The sequence below is a fragment of the Microtus pennsylvanicus genome, chromosome 14, assembly GCF_037038515.1.
Source record: "Microtus pennsylvanicus isolate mMicPen1 chromosome 14, mMicPen1.hap1, whole genome shotgun sequence".
Classification (NCBI taxonomy): domain Eukaryota; kingdom Metazoa; phylum Chordata; class Mammalia; order Rodentia; family Cricetidae; genus Microtus; species Microtus pennsylvanicus.
In genome coordinates, this window is record NC_134592.1 from 71,778,725 (window position 1) to 71,792,468 (window position 13,744).

General features: G+C 45.6%; 1 protein-coding gene across 14 annotated transcripts in view; it reads left to right on the forward strand.

Annotated features, from left to right (window-relative positions):
* The first annotated feature begins 374 nt into the window (after positions 1-374).
* Hdac9 (histone deacetylase 9) overlaps positions 375-13,744 on the forward strand; it is an 834,213-nt gene continuing 820,843 nt past the window's right edge. For 3 of the 14 annotated variants that reach the window (XM_075948418.1, XM_075948422.1, XM_075948428.1), the window contains exon 1: positions 389-499. The gene's annotated coding sequence lies outside the window, so the exon portion shown is untranslated. Of the gene's footprint in view, positions 658-13,744 lie in introns of all 14 variants that reach the window. The other 11 variants (XM_075948443.1, XM_075948438.1, XM_075948445.1 and 8 more) reach the window with 9 other exon arrangements.

Genomic DNA, 13,744 nt, shown 5'->3' on the forward strand with positions numbered 1-13,744 from the left:
CCCAGCCATCCCATCTCCCCTCCACCCCTCCACCGCAGGCCCCTGCCCTGCTGCCCGCGCGCGTCCTTCCCGCGCCCGCTCGCCCTGCCGCGCCCCCAGGTGTCCCCTCAGGCCTGCCACCTCCCCGGCCCGCCCCGCCCAGCGTTGCCGGGGCTCGGGCCCGGCCCCGCGGTCTCCCTCCCACCCCCGTCCCCCTCGCGCCCCTCCCCAGCACGCGCTATTTTTAGCCCGTCCTCCGCGCGCCGCCCGCCCGCTCGGCGCAGCTCGCCGCCGCCCGCCCGCCCGCCTCCCCGCACGGCGCGCAGCGCCCCAGCCTCGCGCGCCCCCGCCGCCTGCGCCCCGCCGCGCCCCGCCGGCAACTTTCCCTCCCCGCTCGGCCTCCTGCCTCGCCATTCCCTCCTGCGCTGCCGAAGATGGCTGTTTGGAGAAGGCGGCGAAGTTAGGGGGTCGCCGACGCGGGGCGGAGGAGGGCGCACAGCCTCGGCGGGAGCGGGCGGAGGTGAGTGACACCGCAGTCGGGTCTGGTGCTGCCCGGGAAAGCCCTGGGAATTGGGGGCCACGCGTGCTCCGGGTGCGCCGCGGCATTCCCTGTCGGGTTCCCCGGGCTGGCAGCATCTCTGCCGGGACTTCCACGCCACTTGGTTTGCACGGAGCTTGGTGGGTACCATTGTCAGAAGTTGGGTGATGGGTGGTGTTTTTGGTGAAGACCTTGGCATTTGGCTAGTCAAGCCGAGGTGAGGGTCGTTGGTCAGATTTTGCCTCGCCTCCCCCCCCCCGCACCCGAACACACACCCGATTTCTGTCGGATCCAAGCCGTGAACGAAAAGTTTGCACAGCCAACGTGTTGCTTGAGGGGAGAAATACTTAGTGGGGTACCTTTAGTGTTTGGAGGGGCACTTCAGTTCCAAGTCAGTACAGCCGAATACCGGGTTTGGAGGAAAAGTTCAGGTTGGAGGATGGGAGATGAAGCAATGCCGTGCCCAGTGGAGGAGAGTGATGAATGTTTGCTCCTTAAGGTAAATTGGGGGGTGTCGCAGTGAGGATGGGATGCGGCGGCGAAGACAGGGGGGCGTTCCCGATCCCTGCTTGCTTAGCTGGTAGCTTGGCTCTGAGGACATCACCCACTTGTCGGCAGTGAGAGGCGCTGGTGTCAGAGGCCTGTGTGTATGTGTGAGACAGAGTGGGACCGAGCTGCCCTGCAGATCCAAGGCATCGGTGTCTCTGCCGTTCACGGTCTTGAAGACGTCTCTGTGAGTGAGTTTCTCATCCTCTCATTTCAGGAGAATCTGTCACGTTTGTTTTCCCTGTCGGGAGGTGTGTGTTTTCCCCTAAGAGGAGCTTTCAGATTGACTGTAGGGTTTTGAAATCCGTGAGAAAAGCCGTCTTGATGCACACACGTATCTCACGACTAGGCACAGTACAGAAGCGAGACACAAAGGGCTTAAAAAGTTTAACTCATGCCAGGAACGAAGTGAGGAATTAAGCGATTCCCCCCCCCCCCCCCCCCATGGTATACCGCTTATGCAAATGAATATTTTTGGTGGGCCGAGACAGCTTATAGAGTAGCGATTAGGGGCTCCGAATCCTCCGAGCATAATCCAAACCTTGTAAGAATGAAGTCCAGGAAAAGCAGGAGTGAGTTCTCATGAACCCATGTTACAAAAAACTAACCTGAAGTCTTTTGACTTTTGAAAAGATCTAGATGTGATTTTCTGGTGCCCCAGAAATCTTTTAAATCCTGTAATTAGTAACAGCACAGAAGTTGCAGTTAATAAAGGAGGACAGTATAAAAATCACGTTTGGGAAAAGATGCCTTTGAACTGCTCTTTGGGACTTTGGATGTTTATTATGGAAATTTTTGTCACTGGAAGTTTGTTGTGTTCTATATTTGTATTTTTTTAACCAAGGATAAGTAGTTAATCTTATCCTTTAAAACTACTGCTCCAGTTTGGGCCAATTTAATTAATTCACAGACATCAAGTCATTGATGTACCTTCTGCTTAAAATACTTCCGAACAGTCACGTATCTCAGGTAAGTTTGCCGTTTCCCCTCACTTATGTTGTCTGAATGGAGCAAACCTCACCGTGAGAAGTGTTGACTGTCCACACGTCACACGTGGGGAACAGGTCAGGTCTTCAGGCGTGTTTCAGTTAGCAAGGTGGTGCCCATTGCACTGGTATCCCGAGCCCAGACCTTTGATGGACTGGCAGCTAGAGGGAGAGAGATGTGGTCCTTGGTTTGCTCCCAAGCTGGCGATCTCCGCTACACAGTGGACAGTTTAGGTGGACAGAAGGTGTGCAGGAGGAAGAGTTTGAGATGAGGTATCAGTTTATAGACAGGAAGCAGATGCTCTTTGTACCTCAGTCTCCCTGTTCCTCTCTCTCTGAAGTCCAGCCTGTTGAGCTGCCTTAGCTGGAAAGCCAGACTGACATTGGCCCGAGACTGTTGCACTGAGCCACCACTGTCTGTAAGATAATGATGATGCCTCTAAGGCTAACAGGCGATTTTATATGATTGTCATTGTTTGTGACGGGACTATTTATTATAGACCTTATGAAGTTACTTTCACCGTCCATAATTGCTGCACACACAGAGACCACACACACACACACACACACACACGTACACACACACACTATACATTAGCTTCTCCCTGAGGGTTTAAGGAATTTTAAATCTTGAGGCTAGCTAGAAGAGAAAAAGTGAACTACTTTAATGACACTCATAATTCATAATCTCAATATTTTCAACTGTGGGCTCCATTTTTTATTAGGGCGATTTTCTTGAATTGTTTAAACCTTACAACATGTTGTACTGTACACCCTCTCAGAGGGGAATGTGTATGTTATTCTTAAATAGAGATATGGAGAAATAGCTAACAAGGAGAGTCATTCGAGAAACATATGGACATGATAAAATCCTTCTGTATGCGGCATCTGCACCTTCTCATTAGTGAAATAGGGAAGCCATGGACATTTTTCTTGTGATTACATCCAAATGTGTTTTTTTATATTTGTGTTTAAGTTGGTGGGGGCTTTTACTGCTTAAAGCACTTTCTTCCCAGTGAGGATAGTGCACTTAGTTTTGTTATTCACAGATACAGATAACTGTTTCTAGATTGTTATTATAACTTAGATCTCTTGGTAATTCTCACCCCCCAAAAGAGATAGGGTGTAGAAAGAGGACAGCGGGAAGATGGGTAGACCCACAGTGGCACATTAGTGACTCTGTGACCCCAAGGGCATTGATATGTATTTATCATTTTATTAATCACAAGAGCAAACTGCCATGGCAATATCATAGGTTTACACAATCCCAGATCTTCGAGCGTCATCTCTAGACGTAGCATAGATTTGGGGGCCCTTGTTCTAGTCAGCATGAATAGGTTCTTACTCTGGGAAAACTCTCACAGTCATCGGAACAGGGAAGAGCAGCCTCAGCTTCTCTAGGTGGCATGCGTTCCTGCAGATGCTCCCCAGCCCACGTCTTTTCCTGACTCTGCTGGTCTTGTTTTATCAACCACAGCCTCTTCCTTCCCTGATCAAAGCCCTGCAGGGTTTATCAGTTCGGGTTGATAAACCCGAGAATCAGCAGCAAGAGAACTCTTGATCCCATTTTTAGGAGAATATTCCAGAAGTCAGGAAGGGAACACCCACTCCAGAGCCAGATGGTGGTCAGAGATCATGTGATGTGTATCAAGGATGTTTGCTCCCCCACCCCCGTGGGTCTCATGCTTTGGCGTAATTTACAGTCTGATCACTGTAAACAAGAGGTTTAATGGGAAAAATCTTCTTTTTATTCGACTTTGCATCTTAATAAATAGACCTTACTAGAAGAAAACACACAGCAACTTGCTCATCTTTTTCTTCGTTCTACTGTGTTCTCTCCATCAAATCTCAACAGAGTTTTCAAGATAATTGCCCACGTGACTTGTAGCAGCCAAGGTGATATATAGACACGCGCCATTTTGCGGTTACATCCAGGAATGAAGTTTATTAGCCAGGATGCAGAAGAAAACATTGCAGTCCTTAGAAAATGAAGTCTTATGTAAGCTCACACATATTTGTTGAAAACAGTTCTAGTTTTTTTTTTTTTAATGAAGAAGACAGGCCCAGACACTTTCTATCCAGTTAATGTAGTTTTATTATCCCTTCTCGTATAGGCATGCTTCGTGCAAACTCATCTGAAAGATTTTCAGTGCAAAGGACGGGGAAAATCTGGTGATTTTCTGTTGTCTGTGAAGAATCTGATTTGCAGCTTCAGAGAGAGGGAGTGCTTACCTGTTGTATGATGTAGAAGGCAGAGTACAGCAGGATGTTCTAAAAGTGATGGTGTTGATATTGCCAGGAATGGTACTGTCTTCCTATTGTGCAGAAGCTGTTTCAGGAAAGAGGGAAGTGCCGACCAGCTCCTGGAGCATAGTGATAGGTGGAATGTGCAAAAGACCTGGATAGATTAGATGTCACTCAAGGTATTTAGTAGCCGGGCATGAAAATGTATGCCAATACTAAATAAATTTATTAGAGAATATTGATGGTTTTCATTTGCTATTTCTGCATAACTCGCACAATGAGTTTGTCAGTTTGGAGCAACCCCCATTCCACACAGCTCATCAGGCGCTCTACTCCGGAGTCTCTTCGGGACTTGGTCAGGGCCACAGTCTCATCAGATGCTCCATGGAGAGTGACCAGCGTCCATCTTTCCTGTACTGTCAGCAGTCGCGTCTTCCTGTCTGGCTGTCACTGTCAGGTTGTCTCAGCTCTCCTTTGCTGAGGAGCCCCCTTATGGGCACCTGTGCCACATGGCAGCTCACGCCCTCAGATCTCCGCTTCTCTGCTTGAGTGAAACGGAGACTATACTGTGGCATGGCGTGATCCTTTGCCTTTTCCATATCTATATCAATATCTTTGAAAATGATTTATTTTTTTACTGTATATGCATTGATGTGTTGCCTGCATGTATGTCTATGTGAGGGTTTTGGATCCCCTGGAACTGGAGTTACAGACAATTGTGAACTGTCATATGGGTTCTGGGAACTGAACCTGGAGCTTCTGAAAAAACAACCTCTGATTTTAACCACAGAGTTATCTCTCTAGGCCATCCATGCACACACACACATACACACACACGCACACATATACATATGTACACATCCACATATAATATATACACACACACATTCATATATAACACACACATGCACACATACACATATAATACACAAACACACACATATACATATATGATATATACACACATGCACATATAATATATACACATACACATGCACACATACATATAATATACACACATGATATATACATACACACCCACACATACATATATAACATATACATACGCACATGCACACATACATAACTAATATATATAACTATCTATAATACATATATAACTAATGTGTCATCCAGTCCACAGAGTGGCATCATCACCTTTGCTACAGTCTATTAATTCTACTTATCTTTAAAGAGGCCACCGAATGTCTCATTGGAGGTCACCTTAGGATGTGTCCCGTGAGATGTTTCTGCTGCCACTGCCCACACCCAGCTTTGTAAGTGGAGTTTATGCTTTGTCACCTAGGACAGGATTCTCTGCATTTATATTTTTATATAATTTTATATTTATATATTTATATTAATATTTATATAAAAATTATATTTTTATATAATTTTATATTGTACGAGGTTCAATTATTATGGCCCAAAAGAATAACATATTTTTACTGCTGAGGGAAAGAGAATGAAAATATCAAAAGAAGGAACAATTGTTTAACAGAATGTTTAAATCTTTGGCCTCCTTCGGCCGTCTGACTGGAGTTGTACTTGTCCCTGGACAGAGTGATCTTTTGGGGTTGAGGCAGTGAGGGTTGGGAAGCCCTACAGTGCAATGATGTGGGCAAAGACAGAATGGAAGGCTTCCTGTTAGCATGCGTTAGCCTGGGAACTGATCTAATTCATCTTTAAAAGCAGAAGGCTGTTAAGGGATTGGGCCCACCAATCCTTTCAAGGAACCAGCACTGTGATTCAGAGCCGTACAGCGTGGCCTTCCAAATTCTGTCTTACAGGCAACAGACCCAAGGCCACTCAGAAGCACAGTACTTCCTGAATCTCTGAGATGATGGGATGCTATGTAGGAGCTTTGGCCTACAGAACACATCCTGTTCTCTAAACACTTTTCTCGGACCATTTTATCAAGTCCAGACTTCCACTCTGGCTGCCTGGACTACATTTCCCTTCTGCTGCTCCCATTCCCATCCTCAAGTAAAGGTTAACTACCTTGCTCAGGGTCACCTGACTACGGGTCTGGGCTCACATTCTGTACTCACAGCGGTAAGCGAAGTCTCCAGGGGAAGCCGTTCATGCGCACATTGAAGTGTCTCTGCTGTTGCTGCTCTTGGGGTCCGCCATTCACCTTGAGAGAACTGCACACTGGAAGACGCTGGCTGGCTAAAGACACGTGTGAGAGCAGGGGCTGCGTCATGCTTTCATTTCCCCAGCAGGAAGCGCCGACGATAGGTCTCTCTTAGATCTAAAAGTGAGAATCAGTGGAGGCTGTTCGTTTTTATTTGAACTTTCCATTTCGGTTAAAATCAAAAGTCCCGAGTCCATCTTCTCCCCTGTATGTAGATTTCCACTATTAAGTTAAATCAGGAGACATTATGAATTCTCAGCACCTCTTTGGCCATAGGGTTCTTTCTATAGCTTTTTCAGATGCCACCGTTTTGATCTACTTGAAAAGTCTATTGAAACATTCTTTCTTTCTTCTTCTATTACTCGGTCCTCCTTTCTACTCGGTGGTGTCTCCGAATTCTATTCATAGATATCTGCCCCTTTCTTCTATCTTATGTACTTAAATCTCCTTTAAATGGCTCGCGTTCCATTGATCAAATCATTGGCCCAGATCCCCTTCCTGCTTCCCTGTGAAACACAAGCTTGGTGTGGGACTCTGGAAATCTCATCTAATTTCTGTTAATTTTACAGAGAGATGCTGTATCCCCCCAATATACTTGAGAAGCCTTTAAGGGTTCTCTGGATGTTTTAGTCAAACCGCAAACATTTAAGACGGATTATTCCAGGAAAATTCTCAGGTTGGACTGTGTTAGGTCAAGTGAATACCATCGAGCCGTTCCATGGAGGACAGGTAGGTGGAACACTGTGATTGCCTCCCCTGGGTCCCGGTGTCTACCGTCCCTGAACCCTCCAGTTGGCAAAGGGGAACTGTGAGTCATTCGGCTGACCTGGAGAGGACAGCAATGTCCTAGTCCCGAGTAGGACTCAGAAAACCTTAAAATGAACTTGTTTCTTTATGTAAGTTTTAGCATTTTATTTAGGGCTACGACTCTAAAGGCCTCCGCTCTCTGTATGATTCTCTGTTTGGTCCACTGTCTGGACCCAGCTTAGCCTTAGCACCATTGAATGTTAGACGGTTGCTGTTAGCAAATGGCTTGGACTTAAGGTAGTGGGAGACAGCCAGGCTGATGGAATTAGTCAACACGTAATAACACCCAACTGTTCTGTTTCCAGAGCTGGGCATTTCCAAGGCTAGTTCCACCACTCATATCCCAGGGATTATGTCATGTAAGCAGCACACAGTCAGGAGCTGAGTCCCCCCTGTGCAATCAGAGATGGAATGGTCTGTTCTGTTTCCATTCTCAGTGTGTATTCTGACCAGAGATACCAAGTCCTTGTTTTGTAGCCAAATGAGACTTTTGCTCCTCTGTGGCTCTGTTGGGACACTGCTCCTCTCCATCCCTCTGGTTTGCTTTTTCTATGGGCAATGTGTGACTCCTCTCTCTTTGTGACGAGCCCTCTGATCCCTGCAGGGTCTTCTCATCTCAGTCTTCTCTCGATTCTAATAGCATCTGAGCTTCTTGAAGGATTAGACATTGAATTGGAGTGTTAATTTTTAAATCCATGGTAGAAGCTACTGTATGATGAAATTCTTTACTTGTGTGTGTGTGCGCGCACGCATGTGTGTGTGCGTGTCCAGAACACAGCATTCTCTTACTTTACACATGTATTTGTAGCCCCTGTAATTTTCATGGCTCACTTCACAACTGTGACCTCTCCCTGACCACACCTTGAAGAATACGGCAGAGAAGGTTATGTTTGCTATCCAAACAAAATGCCACAGGAATAATGAGCTGATTTTGCCTAGACTACTAATTTGTAGAGTGTGAACTTACAGTTTTTATTAAGCATTTCAGTTAAGTGTGTGGTGACATAAAATGCAAATGCTTTTGTTTGTAGATGTTATGAATTATTTAAACCCCAACGCAGCGGACAAATATTAAACACAAGCCACAAAACTGGTGACAGGAACAGTGCTGTGTTGTGTGACATGAGACGTACAACCTGGAGAAAGCTTGCCAGTGTTGGGTCTGGGCTACAGCATAGACCTTCAGATTCAGTTTCTGCTTAATCGGATCTGTATTTCACGTCAGTATGAGTGCAGAAAACATCCCTGGAGCAGTAGTTTTCCCACAAGTAAGCAACGTTAACTTCCAGGCCCTGTTTGCTTGTTTGGGGCAATCAGATTCCGTTATGTGTCCGAGACTCAAATTCCACCAATATCTAACCCACAAATGTTAGCTTTAATGCAGGATCCACTGAAAATGTTGTAAAATTTCATTTTCTTTTGAAAAATGCGATTGTCACTGTGGAGATATTGGATTCTGTGTCAATGAGCAAAGTGTATTCCAAGATGGCTAGAGTGAAGAGCGGCTGGGGTAAGACCACAGCGTGTAGGACGCCGACCTTTGCGCATGCTCTGTAGTGCTGAATTCATCTCACCTTTCCTCTGGTCAGGCGCTCCTGTTGTGTTTTGTTTGATACAGCGCCTCACCCTGGCTGGCCTGCCACTCACCGAATAGCCCAAGATGGCCTTGACCTTGTAGCCATCCTCCTCTGCGCTCCTGAAGCTGGTGTAAGCCACTCTGGCTGGCCGGACTTGGTTGGCCTTTATCTAGTGTGACTGAAAACACTGACAGATAAGGTGGTATGCCCGCTCCGGATGCCCGCTCCGGATGCCCGCTCCGGATGCCCGCTCCGTATGCCCGCTCCGGATGCCCGCTCCGGATGCCCGCTCGGTATGCCGGCTCGGTAGCTCTGTTTCCTCCTAAGTGCTTATTCACTAGTTAGCGAGGACAGATTTGTAGTTATCTCTATAGGTTATATCTCAATAAAAACCCAAAATGCCGACTCTTGGATTTGTGCCTGTTGCACCAAAATTAACACATTTTACATCACGGTCTTCCTTTTGGGGCCCCAACTGGATTGAAACTCTTTGGGGTCAGATTTTCATCTCCGCTCACAGCATGGAGTATATTTCTTACAGCTGATGCCTAAAAAGTGTTGTTTGACCTACCAGCTGATTAGATGTTATGATTTCTTAGTGCACTCTGAGTCCACAGGGCAGGGTTTATTTTATCTTGATGGCGAATATGCTGACTCACACATGAGAGGTGCTCTGACTGGCGCTGTCCGTTGCTCCCGAGGTTTCTTTGCTCCTGCGCTGCTCCTGCAGCAGTCATGGGCATCAGTTCTCCCCGTGGGCCTCCTGCCCATGAAGATCTGTAGGCATGTTTCCCGATACCATAGCTCCTTGCCATGTGACCCAGGCTTGAGTTGACCTCATTGGGGCAGTGGACAGTGCAAGCCCAGTGATGATGCCTGTCACAAACATTTGTTCATTTATTCAATACTCTGACTTATTTTTGGCAGGGGGGAAGCTGTTGTTATCTGATTTTGTTGTTAGTGGATAGAGGAAGTGAGTTTAGTACTTCAAAAACTGCAACATGTTTCGGCACGACCAGCAATACTGTATGTCACCTCTTCCATCAGTCCCCGATCTGATTTCTTCTTTCATGATGTCCTGTTTAGTCTGGAGGCCTGGCCTTACTCATCCCTTTATCAAAGTAGGTTTTACATGTCTCTCTCTCTCTCTCCCCTCCTCCCTCCCTCCTTATCTCTCTCCACTGAGAAGCACTTTTTTACCTTCACTAATTTCTACATTTTCATCTTTTTCCTTCCAAATGAGCCGTTTACACTCGGATTGCCTGTATTACTTTCATGAATACCGCCAGCTCCACCATTATCCTCACTACCAACATTGTTTGCTATGCTACCCATATCTGGGATTATGAACTCTGTTTGCTGGTATACTGAACACATTTAAAAGTGGCTATTAAAAAAATGCTGTCTTCGGATAGTCTTTCTCTGCTATTGATTTCTTTGTCCATCTTGCCCTTTGACCTCCTTTTTCTGTTGTGGGGGTGATGAGGAGCACTAAAGGAATTGAAGCATTACCAGAATTCAGTGGCTACGTAAATAATAATCCCACCGTTGTAAATGTCACAGGTGTTCTCAAAGTGCTTGAAACCAGGACCATAGGGTGTCTCCTGGAGGGCAGTGGCTTCTTCTTTTGCATTACCAGTGTGTTTCACACCACTTGTGGACCTGTGAGAGGGAGACGAGATGGTCATCCTTTCCACACATGTTGGCCTTGGTGTTGCTCGTGCAGATGCATAGTCTCATCTAGTTCCTACAGGCACTGAGCCTGGTGTAGGGCTAACTGTGCAGATGAACTGAAACAGGCTCCCCTGACATGTAGCACCATGTTAGACATTTCTACTGTGTTTTGATTTCCGGCTGGTATTTTATTACTTGTCTTACATGGCAAAATGTGAATGTACAGATTTCTGCATAGACTTACCTTTTGTTTGGTCCCGCTTAGTCACCCTCCAGCTCGATGGTACCTCAGCATTTCTATTCACGGTGAGACACATAAAAGGCTCTGCGCTGTGCTCTTGGGATGAATCACCGCCTCTCTCAAGTCAGTTTTGTGTGCGCTGGATGTTCATCTTGAAACCCACCTTCCCCTCATCCCCCAAAGATGCAATTCCATTTTGTTTTTCTATTCCATGTCAGCACCATATCTCACTGAGAGAACCTGCAGATGTACTTCAGAAAAGATCTCCTGTAACCAGAGAAACCCTCAGTAGCAATCTATAGAATTTTGGACTCACCGATCCACAGTCGAGTTCTGACAACTTATGATTGCTTTCTCCAGATGCTGACGATGGAAATCTGCCCCTACTTTATTCCCTCCTCCCCAAACCTCCCTGATAAACAGTTCCCTTAGAAGGTCCCATTGCTGCAGATTTGGGACTGTGTTCATTTGCAGTGGTGGGGAAATAGCGGTTTGCTGTAAGTAGATCCTAAAATCTCGCATGTACCTGTTTGACCTTAACATTTGTCTACATGAATATAAATATTTGACTTTAGTATCACACAAAACAGTAGTGTTTGCTATTTCCAGAGTTCAGCAAAAGCCACGTCCTGGTCTTCTCCGCTGACTTGCTGGTTGACCACAATAGTCCTTGGAAGTAACTACTTTGTGCCTGTGGAAATAAATGAGATAAATCCAGCTTCTGCTAAACTTTCAAAGCATTAAAGTCAAATATGGAATAATGGCTAGAGTCTTAATTTCTATAGCTTGACAGATCTGCAATATTCTGCAGTGAATTTGTCATTTTCGAAGTAGTGCCTGGAAAACATAAAAATTGGTTTCCTATCCCGGGGCCAGGGAGGTGTCTCAGAGGGCAAAGCAGTTGCTCCACAAGGAGGGGGGCGCAGTTCAGATGACAGGCATCATGAAAATGCCAGGCAGGCTCAGCCGCCGCCTACAACCTCAGCGCTGAGGAAGCAGGAGCAGCTGCTGGGCTGGGTTCAAACGGGAGACCCCCCTCAATGTCCAGGGGAAGAGCTATTGAGAAAGAAACCCAGCGTCAACCTCTGACCCCTACACGTATGTACACACGTGCGTGTTCCTGCTACACATGTGTACCTTATACAAATGCACAAATTTATCTCACTTCCTGGTGATTCAATTGTAAATAAAAACCTACTTTCTTACTTTAAAGAGTAAATATTACTTTACAGATATTTCCATGGTCAGAATATCTCCCCCGTTTCTCCCAGGTACCGACTGTTTGCTCTTTACCATGTGCGTATCCTGATCCCCCGTTCTGTCACCTTCCCCTGCCTCAAAATCTTAAACATGGTCTGTAGCACACATCTGCTGGCGATGAAGTCTCTCGGTTTTTTTATGTCTGGAAACATCTTTAGTATGCTCCTTTTCAAAGAACTTTATTTGATTCATAATTACTAATAGCTTTAAAAATATTCTTAAGGATGCAACTCCACTCTTTTCTCATTTGCGTCACTTTTTCTTATAAGTCGGCTGTTATCTTTGTTCCTATGTGTGTCTCTATGTACAATTATATATTGTACATATGTATGTATATATACTAGATCTAATACATGCGTATTAAATAAGTGTATTTAGGTGATCCGTAGTTTTTTTCTCAGGGTTGGCTTTGAGTGACTTACTGTGTCATGGCTGTTTCTCAATTTCCTTTATATTGATTGAACTTCTTAAATGTGTGGGATGGTCATTTCTGTCAAATTTTGAAAGAAAAAGACAACCATGTCATTCCTTTTTTCAATTGGGAGTTTATTCTCTGAATCCCCGTCATGGACTGAGTTGCGTCAGGCTTGGACTGTGTGTAGCTTTCTTCCTCTTGCCCACTTTATTTTGGATAGTCTCGAGACCTGGGCCTTCAAGTTTACAGCTGTTGGTCACATGCGCCTTGCTTTTCTTCAGCTATTAAAGTTTGGCTGGAGAGATGGCTCAGTGGTTAAGAGTACTGCCTGCACGTCTAAAGGTCCTGAGTTCAATTCCCAGCAACCACATGGTGGCTCACAACCATCTGTAATGAGGTCTGGTGCCTTCTTCTGGCCTGCAGGCATGCATGTAGGCAGAACACTGTGTACATAATAAATAAAAAAATCTTAAAAAAAATCTTCCCAATTCTTTTATCCGTATGAACACAGTAGTTAATGCTACCTGTTTTGATGACGGTGATTACACATTCTCTTGTCTTTTTCAGTCCTTGGTTGATTTTGTTTGACTGACGTTTCTTCACTATGAGGTGTTTCCCTCTCTCTGTCTGTCTAGCATCTCTCCCTCCTCCTCCTGCAGTGGAGGACTTGAATCCATGGCTTACACCTGTGAGATGAGCGGTATGCATTGAGCTAAAGCACTAGCCTTGTTTAGAAACTTTTCCTGGAAGCCAGACGTTGCGATTTCCCCTTTGTTGGTGGTGAATATTTTTATTCTTAGGTACATTTTCTTGAGTGCTTGGGATGAAGTTAATGATTAGAAAAAAAAGTTGAACCTTTCAGGTCTCGTTTTTAAGATCCGTCTCTAAGCACTGTTGCCAGCACTGCTTGAGTTACGAGGCATCCTTTTCTCTCCAGTGTGTCTGGTAGGGAAAGGCACAGTTCCTGGTCACTCTTCCCTCTACTCTGTTCACCGTGGTTCTTCACCTCTCCCCTGGCTTTGGGGGCTGGGTGTGTTTCCTCACCGGCAGCTGCTGATGCCCTGGGTGTTGGCATGTCTGCAGTGGTGCCCTGAAATTCTCCAGAGTTCTCTGCTCAGATCTCTCCCCTCTATAACATGTTCTGTTAGTTTTTTAGATTCCCTGGTCTCCCTAGAGTCTCAGACCTTTTCCCTCACATCGTGAGAAGGCTAAGCCTGGATTTTCCTTTCTTTGATTAGGACCCATAAGCTGACAGAGTTAGAGACCTCAACTTCCCATTTCTTAGGGTTTTTCTCATATATTTTTAATTTTTAAAAGATTATTTCCTGGTATCCAATATT